The following is a 9,081-nucleotide window of genomic DNA, read 5'->3' as shown; positions in this document are numbered from 1 at the left end:
GAAAGTGTTGATCAGTTCTAGGAGTTTTCTGGTGGAACTTTTGGGATCTCTTAGGTATAGTATCATATCATCTGCAAAAAGTGATAGTTTGACCTCTTCTTTTCCAATTAGTACTCTTTTTAATTTCCTTCTCCTGTTTTATTGCTCTAGCAGGAGTTCCAAGCACTATGTTGAAAAGGAATGGAGATAGTGGACATCCTTATCTGGTGCCTGATTTTAATGGGAATGCTTCCAGTTTTTTCCATTTAGAATGATATTGGCTGTGGCTTTGTTGTATATAGCTTTAATTATGGTGAGGTATCTCCCCTCTAGTCTAATTCCCTCTAGGACTTTGAACATAAATGCATGCTGAATTTTGTCAAAAACCTTTTCTGCATCTATTGAGATGACAATGTGGTTTTTGTCTTTGAGTCCATTTATATGATTAATGACCTTTATTGACTTGCATATATTGAACCATCCCTGCATCTCTGGGACAAAGCCTACTTGATCATGGTGAATGATCTTTTTGATGTGTGTCTGTAGGCAGTTTGCAAGCATTTTATTGAGAATTTTTGCATCTATGTTCATTAAGGATATGGGTCTATAGTTTTCTTTTTTGGTTGTGTCTTTACCCAGTTTGGGTATTAGAGTGATGCTGGCTTCATAGAAGGAATTTGGGAGTTCTCCCTCTGTTTCTATCATTTTGAATAATTTAAGTAGTGTTGGTTGGAGGTCTTCTTTAACAGTCTGGTAGAATTCTGCTGTAAATCCATCTGAGCCTGGGTTTTTTTCAGTTGGGAGGCTTTGTATTACTTCCCATGTCATGCAATGCCTGCAGAGGTCAGAAGAGGGTGCTGGATCCCCTGGAACTGGAGTTACGAATGGTTGTTATCCACCATGGTGCTAGAAATTGAACCTGAGTCCTCTGCAAGAGCAGTCAGTGCTCTTAACTGATGAACCATCTCTCCAGCCCCAAGATGCTGTCATTTCTAAGGACAGATTATTCAACACATTGAGGCTTCCACCATGGAAACTGTCCTTCCTTCTTTCTTTCTTTTGGTTAACAGCTAAGGGTCTGTCTATCTTGTTTAGCTTTTCAAAGAACCAGCTTTTAGATTTATTGATTCTTTTTATTGTTTTCATTGTTTCTACTTCATTAATTTCTGCTCTGATTTTTGTTATTTCTTCTCTTGTGCTGGGTTTGGATTTTGTTTGTTTTTGCCTTCCAGTACCTTGAGTTGCAGTGTTAGATTTTGAGTATTGAAGACCATGAGCATAAGTAACTGTACCTTGAAGTAAGTGCAAGGTAAGAAGAGTCCAAGACCACCCCAGGCTGATCAGTGGAGACTGAGGGGACAAGGCAGAAGAGATGGGGTAACAGCTGACAGTGGGGTCAGGAATGTGTTATCTTGGAAGCTAAGTAAAGACTGTCAGAAGGAGAACAGAAGACGATGCAAAGAAGATGCAGATGGAGCATTCACAGTTGACTGTGGCAACATGGTGGCCATGAGGGACTCCACTAGAACAAAGTCCTAGTTAGCTTCAGTTGTCAGTGTGACACAGCTTAGAGTCCCCTGAAAAGGGAGTCTCAAATGGGGGATTTTCCAGATCATACTGGCCTGTGGGCATGTCTGTGGGGGATTGTCTTCTTAATTGATATGGGAAGACCCAACCTACTGTGGGCAGCACCATTCCCTAGGCAGGTGGTCCTGAGCTATATAAGAAAGCTAGCTGAGCATGAGCCTGTGAGGGAGCCAGCAAGCAGCATCCTGCATGGTCTCTGCCTCAAGTTCCTGCTTGAATTCCTGCCCCGACTTCCCTTAGTGATGGACTGTGACCTGGAAGGAAGTGTAAACAAAATAAACCCTTTCTTCCCTTTCAGTTTGATCAGAGTGTTTTATCAGCAACAGAATGAACAGAGCAATCAGATGTAAATTCACAATGGTAGTGGATTTGGGACAGCAATGAGAAGAGGATTTACAGGACAGACATTACTGTAGGTTGAAGTCTATTTTGTAAGATACTAGAATTGCAACCCCTGCTTGTTTCTTAGTGCCATTTGCTTGGAATATTCTTTTCCATCCTTTTACCTTAAGGTAGTCCCTGTCCTTGAAGGTGAGATGGTTTTCTTGCAGACAGCAGAGATGGATTTTGTTTGCTTAGCCTGTGTCTTTTGACTGGGGAGTTCAGTCCATTGATATTTAAGGTTATTATTGAAAAGTGTGTATTGGTTACCATCATTTTGATTGCTGTTTGTGTTCTCTAATTTTGTGTTTCCTAGATATCTTTGTTTATTTTCTTTCATTGCCCCTAGGGTATAATTGTTTCCTCTCTGCTCTCTGAATTGCTTCAAGTATTCTTTGAAGGGCTGATTTTATGGATATGTATTCTTTCAGGCTATTCGTATCACGGAAAATTTTTCTTTCCCCCTCAACTACAATAGATATTTTTTCTGGGTATAGTATTCTGGGCTGGCATCTTTTGTCATGTAGAACTGGAAATACCTTGGTCCAGGATCTTCTGGCTTTTGTAGTTTGCATTGATAAGTCAGCTGTAATTCTGATGGGCTTTCCTTTTTATGTAACCTGTTGCTTTTTCTTTGCTGCTTTCAGAATTCTCTCTTTGTTCTGTACATTTAGTGTTTTTACTATGCTATGTCATGGATAGTTTCTTTTCTGATTCTATTTGGTGTTCTATGTGCTTCCTGTATTTGTATGGGGCTGTCTTTCCTTAATTTTGGGAAATTCTCTTCTACAATCCTGTTTAAGATCTGGTCAACACCATTAACCTGAAATTCTTCTCTTTCCTCTAGTCCCATGATCCATAGATTTGGTCTTTTCATGGTGTCCCACATTTCCTGCACATTCCATTCTTGTGTTTTAAAATTTTTTCATAATCTTTGCTTGAGTGGTCCAATTCTTCAACTTTATCCTCCAGTGTTGATATTCTGTTTTCCATATCATTCATTCTAAAGGTGTTGTTTCAAGTTGGCTTATTGAGTTTTGTACTTTCTTCTTCATTTCTGCCTGCATTTTCTTCAATATTTCTGTCTCTTTTGTGAATTCAGAAGTTTATCCTTATCTTCTTTTAGCTCTTTGATTTGTTTGTTCATGTGTTCTTTAAATTTGTCGAATTTCTTGATCACGTTTATGATTGTTCTTTTAAATTCAGTGTCCTGGGTTATCTCTAGGGGGTTCTCCTTGTAGAACTCTTCTACAGGATTGGTGGCATTTGGTGGGGACATAGTGTTTGGGCTTTCCATTTTATTATTCTTTTGTTGTGGTTTTGGCATGTGAATTTCTTTTGTTATTTATGATTATATGAGAATTAAGTTGAAGTATGCTTCTGTTTATATTATCCGGGTGCCTAGATCCTTTATTGGTTATGTAAAGCTGGTTGGTCCAGGTTTCAGGCTCTCTCAGGTTTATTTTGGAAGGAACTGATGGCTTCAGATCAGCTACTCAGGAGTACCCACAGAAACCCGATTCAGGCTCCAGTCAGGTACACTCAGGCTTCCTTTACCACATGGAGGCAGGATCCAGGCTGTCTCAGGCAGTCCTGTGGGTTGTCAACCCTATGCCAGAGGGAAGCCAGAGAGGAGCCAGAACTCAGCATTCTCTGGTGGTCTGCTGAGATCCCAGCTGCTATACCAATGGAGGGCCGAATCCACCCTCTCAGGCTGTCTGGTAGGATCTCAGCCTTAGCCTACCAAAGCCAGAGGTGCCCTGGGGCCTTGGGAGGGGCCTCACAAAATCCCAGGTAGGGGGGATGGTATGGCACAATTAGGGGAAGCTCACCACCATGTGGAGGCAGGATCAGGGGCTGTCAGTTAGTCCCTTGGGTTGTCAGGCCCTCTGGTACTTGGAGGTCAGAGGGAGGCCAGAACTTGGCACTCACTGCCAGTCTGCTGATCTCTGAGCCCCTACCCAATCGTAATCACAAAATATTTCTTACATTCAGCACTCTATACACATTGCCTCCTTATCTGTGCCCACACTCAGAACATGGCCTTTTCTCCCAGTTTCCTTCTGGTGAACAGGCAGTGCCCAGGCCTCTGCCTACCAATCACTCTCACCTGGTCCTAGTTCTCCTATGAAGACCTAGAGTCCTGCCAGTTCCATCCTTCAGGATGGAACTACCCAATCCACCAAATGGAAGTTAGGGAAAGCTTACAAAGGCATTCCATGCATCTTAACAAAAGCAGCTGCCCAGAGACTGTCTCCCAGTAGAACTCAGTCACAAGCATGGAATAGCTCCTATGCCATGGGATACCAAAGCTAGTGAGAAGAAGAATTTTCCATCAATCAGTTTTCCCCAAGGAATGGAGAGCAGTCTCGGAGGATGATGCTTCAGGACCGAGCAGGGGAAAATAGAAAGCAGCTTGAGGTTTAGCCAAATGGGGCCTGAAAACAAACTTGTACTCCTGCCTCAGCCTCCTGAGGGCCAAAGGTGTGAGCTACCTAACTCAGCTACAAACTTCCTTTTTCAAGATCTGTAACAACTCATGCATAGAGGTGTTCATGGGATTTTATGGAGGTGCTTTAGAGAAGCTCAAAAAAACCAAACTTTTAAACCATGAGTCAGTAACGTCTGACTTCTACAGCCTTTTGATTTCGAGTATGATTGACTTCTTCAGTCCTCAAAGATATGGAGACTCACTTTCCCTCAAAGTTTCAAAGATTAGGAAAGAGAAATAATGTAGAAAGCAAGCCCTGGTGCCTTGAAAGCAAGCCTCACTTTTATAAGAATCCCAGCCTTGTGGGGCTGTGGTGAGAGAAGTGGGCAAGGCAGAAGGAAGTCTGTTACTGATACACAGGCACTGTGAGTGATAACACAACAGCTCATCTTCCTGTTGAAGAATTTAGTGTGCTTTTATGGCTGTAAATGAAATCTCTTGGATTAGTTCCTTAAAATTATATGAAAATTTCTAGCTATTAAAAGTTATAGCCTTGGGCTGGAGAGATGGCTCAGCAGTTAAGAGCACTGGCTGCTCTTACAGAAGACCCAGGTTCAATTCCCATCACCCACATGGTGGCAATACACATTAAAAAAAAAGTTATAGAATTTTCCTGCATCAACAGTCTAATACATTTCCATGGTGACTGTTCTACATGTGTGGTGCACATTTCCTTGTTTTTGTGGCTGCCCCATCACCTGAACCTCTTTCCTACACTTATATAATTCCTTATCATTTGAGCTTTAGTAAAAGTAGGGCTAGTATCCCACTGCAGAAGTAGGAGACTGGCGAATGGCTCAAGAGGGAAAAAGGGATTGTCTGCCAAGCCTGACAACCTGAGCTTGATCCCTGGGACCCACATGAAGGAGAGAATAGACTCTAGTGAAAGATGTCCTCTGACCTTCACATGCTTTCCCAATAAATAAATATAATTAAAAAAACTTTTTTTACAGCTGGGCATGGTGGTGCACGCCTTTAATTCCAGCACTCGGGAGGAAGATGGATCTCTGTGAGAATGAGGCCAGCTTTGGTCTTCATAGTGAGTTCCAGGTCAGCCAAGGATACACAGTGAGATCCTGATGGAGGAGGAGGAGGGGGAAAAGGAGGAGGAGGAGAAGGAGAAGGAAGAGGAGGAGGAGAAGGAGGAGGAGGAGGAAGAGGTTGTTAAGGAACAGGTGCCTATCCAACTGCTTTTGCAACAAGTGAGTGGCCAAGTGACCTGGGTTGATTAATTGAGCATGTCTACCTGGGATGTTGACCCAGAAATTAGTTTGCAAAGATAAAAACAGAGAAGAGAGTTTATTCTAACCGCAGCCGTATCTGATTTTCTCATGGAGTACACTGTCCAGTGCTAGCAGCAAGAAAGGCCTCATCAGATCTATACCTGCCAATTACACATGCAATCCCAGTGCTCAGAAGGCTGAGGCAGGAGGATCCTGAGTTCTAGCCTAGCTAGAGTTATATAATGAGGACTTGTCTCAAAATAAAAAACAAGAAAGGCTTTGTCAGAGTGCTTCTGTGGTATGATTTTCTACCCTGGTTCTAAGGAATTAAACCCAAGGCCTTGTGCTTTTTTTTTTTTTTTTATTTCAATGTATTAGTTGTTTTTTCCCAGTTCTAGACCAAATTACCTGAGGCTGGATAATGTACAAAGAAAAGTGAGTTGGAGCCAGGCATAATGGCACATGCCTTTAATCCCAGCACTTGGGAAGCAGAGGCAGGCAGATCTCTGTGAGTTCAAGGCCAGCCTGGTCTACATAGTGAGTTCCAGGACAGCTGGGGCCATAGGGAGACCCTGTCTCAAAAAGACAAAAAAAAAAAAAAAAGAAAAGAAAAGTGAGTTGGATGGGAACAGCTAACTTACTCCATGAACCCTGTGTCAGTCCCTCCTGAGGGCAGTGTCTCTAACTTGTACTAGACTCCATCTCTTCAAGGTTCCACATAACCCCTAGTTCCACTAGACTTGGGATCAAGGTTCCAATACATGAACCCTGGAGAGGGATACACTAAACCATATTCAAACGGTAGAACCCAATGTCATGGGCTATCCAATTGGAATTTGGTATCCTGACAATTAAGGTCAACATAACATAGATTATGCCTGCCATACCTTCTGTCACCTGGAACTGCAGTAGATATTTCTCATAGGTCCTCACTTATTTTTTATTTTCTGAAACAGGGTCTCCATGTACCCCAGGCTGGCCTTGAACTTCTGATCTTCCTGAGTCTACCTCCCAAGTACTGGTATCTCATAGGTATTTATCCAAATTGTTAAAGAAAACATTGAATGAGGTAAATCTTGACTTTTAGAAATTTCTCCCCAAGTTAAGATTAATTATTTTTTCCCCTAAATCAAGGGATTCAGGATAGGCTGACTAGACCTCAGTGGATGGACTTGTACTGGGGAACATCTGGGGACACTGATTTGACACAGTGGGCCTTAACAAGATTAATTTTTTTTATCAGTACTTGAGTTTTACATTCAATCAACAATAAATTCACTCAACTGTCCTTCAGGAAATAGGCCATGGCTTTGCAAAAAAAGCAGTGGACTTAGAGCACACTCCTAGGAACACCATCCTAATACTTTGCTACTGACCTAGACAAATCAATTTGTTTCTCTTGAACTCTTTAGGGACACAGAGATTTGTTACCCAATATACACTCTACTCCAAAAAGTCATTATTGTATTATTAACACACTCTGTCTCTTTTGCTCTTGCTCCCTCACTTTTCCCCCATTTTTTGGTTAGTTTTCTTGAAACAGGGTCTCTGCAGCCCTGGCTGACCTGGAACACACTATGTAGGCCAGGCTGTCCTCAGATACACAGTGATGTTCTTGCTTCTGCTTCCTGAGTGCAGGGATCACAGATGTGTGCACCATGTCTGGCTCTTAACCATTAATTCCTTTTGGGTGTCTGCAGCAGTGTGGACATGTCTGACTCCTCCACTGACTCTTGCCATGATAGTTTGCAAAGTATCAATCTTTGTGCATTTCACTGAAATAATTTTGTTTTAATCCTGCATTCTCTGAACGATTTTTTCATTCCTCAGAAGCCACGTGTACTTAATCATAATCTTCATCCTATTTTCAAATGTTCCCTTTGAGTCTGTTAAAAAAAAAAAGGAATTGTATCATTAGTATTTGATCAGGGAAGATATCATCATGATTTACTACAGGGTCCAATATTGCTGTAGTTCCTATGCAATCATGGGAATAGTCCAACTGTCTCTTACTTCTATGTTTGGGTCTGAAGTTAGTAATGTCAACTGCTGGAAAAAGAAGATTGGCATTTTGTGGGAGAGACAACAGGTAATGTGGACTGGGCTTGGAGCTCACAGTAGAGCACTTGCCTAATAACTGCACCTGCCCCACCCGAACTTTGAGAGTATAAAGTGGCTATCATTTTACTTCTATTCTCAAAATAGCACATAAATCATTGGACAGGTATAACCAAGCAACACACAAGAAAAGAAACCATGTTCACATTGACACAGAACAAAGCGAAGGTAAGACTCTATACAGAATGGGCATCTGTAATTCCAGCACTTGGGGGCTGAAGAAGTGTAGGTTTGAGGCTGGCCTGGGCTATATAGTAAGACGTTATCTCAAACAAACAACAGAGTTGGGTGTGGTGGCACAAGCCTTTAGTTTGAGTATTTGTATGTATATTTGCCTGCATTTATGTATGTGCACCATATGCATGCCTAGTGCCTGAGGAGTCCAGGAGAGGACATCAGATCCCCTGGAGCTGGAGTTCCAGGAGGTTGTGAGCTACCTGACATATGTTCTGGCTACTCCATTTGGGTCCTCTGGAGGAGCAACAAGTGCTCTTAACTGCTAAGCCATTTGTCTGACACTCCCCCCTTTCAGTTTCTTGACTAGCACACACACAAAATACCTGAAACAACATGGTCAAGTCTTAAGATCCGATGAGCTGCATGATGGACACACTGTTTTGAAATTAAGGATAATATTTCCCTGTTTGCCTGAAACCATTTGTGATTTAGGTGGAAAAAAGACAATTTCAGTCTCCGTAGCTCATTTTCTACTCAGTGCCATAATTTTGCTGCTCCTTCACATTCAGGAATCAGTAGGGTAGAGGAGGAAACATCCTGTTTTAAGCTGGGTAAAGTGGTGTTCTAGTCCTATAAATGTAATTTTTTAAAAAGGAAACTCAGGGGCTGGAAAGATGGCTCAGTGGTTTAGAGCACTGGCTGCTCTTGCAGAGGACCTGGTTTTGGTTCCCAGCACCCACATGGTGGCTAACAATGGTTCATAACTCCACAGGGAATCCAACACCTGCTTCAGACCTCTGAGGGCTTTGCACGACATGAGTGCACTTACATACATGCAGGCAATATACTGCTACACATAAAAATAAAAATAATAGCACTTGGGAGGCAGAGGCAGGCAGATCTCTGTGAGTTCAATGCCAGCCTGGTCTACATAGTGAGTTCCAGACCAAATGGGGCTACAGGGAGACCCTGTCTCAAAAAGACCAAAATAAAAAATTATATATATATATATATATACACACACACACATATACATCCCGAACTGCAAATAGCATGAAAATGGAGTAAAGGGTGCAAAGCATGGATACAAGGAATGAGGTTGAATCAGACTCAGTGGCACACACC

The sequence above is a fragment of the Nannospalax galili genome, unplaced genomic scaffold, assembly GCF_000622305.1.
Source record: "Nannospalax galili isolate Female #2095 unplaced genomic scaffold, S.galili_v1.0 scaffold113, whole genome shotgun sequence".
NCBI lineage: Eukaryota > Metazoa > Chordata > Mammalia > Rodentia > Spalacidae > Nannospalax > Nannospalax galili.
Note: the sequence above shows the minus strand (reverse complement) of the source record.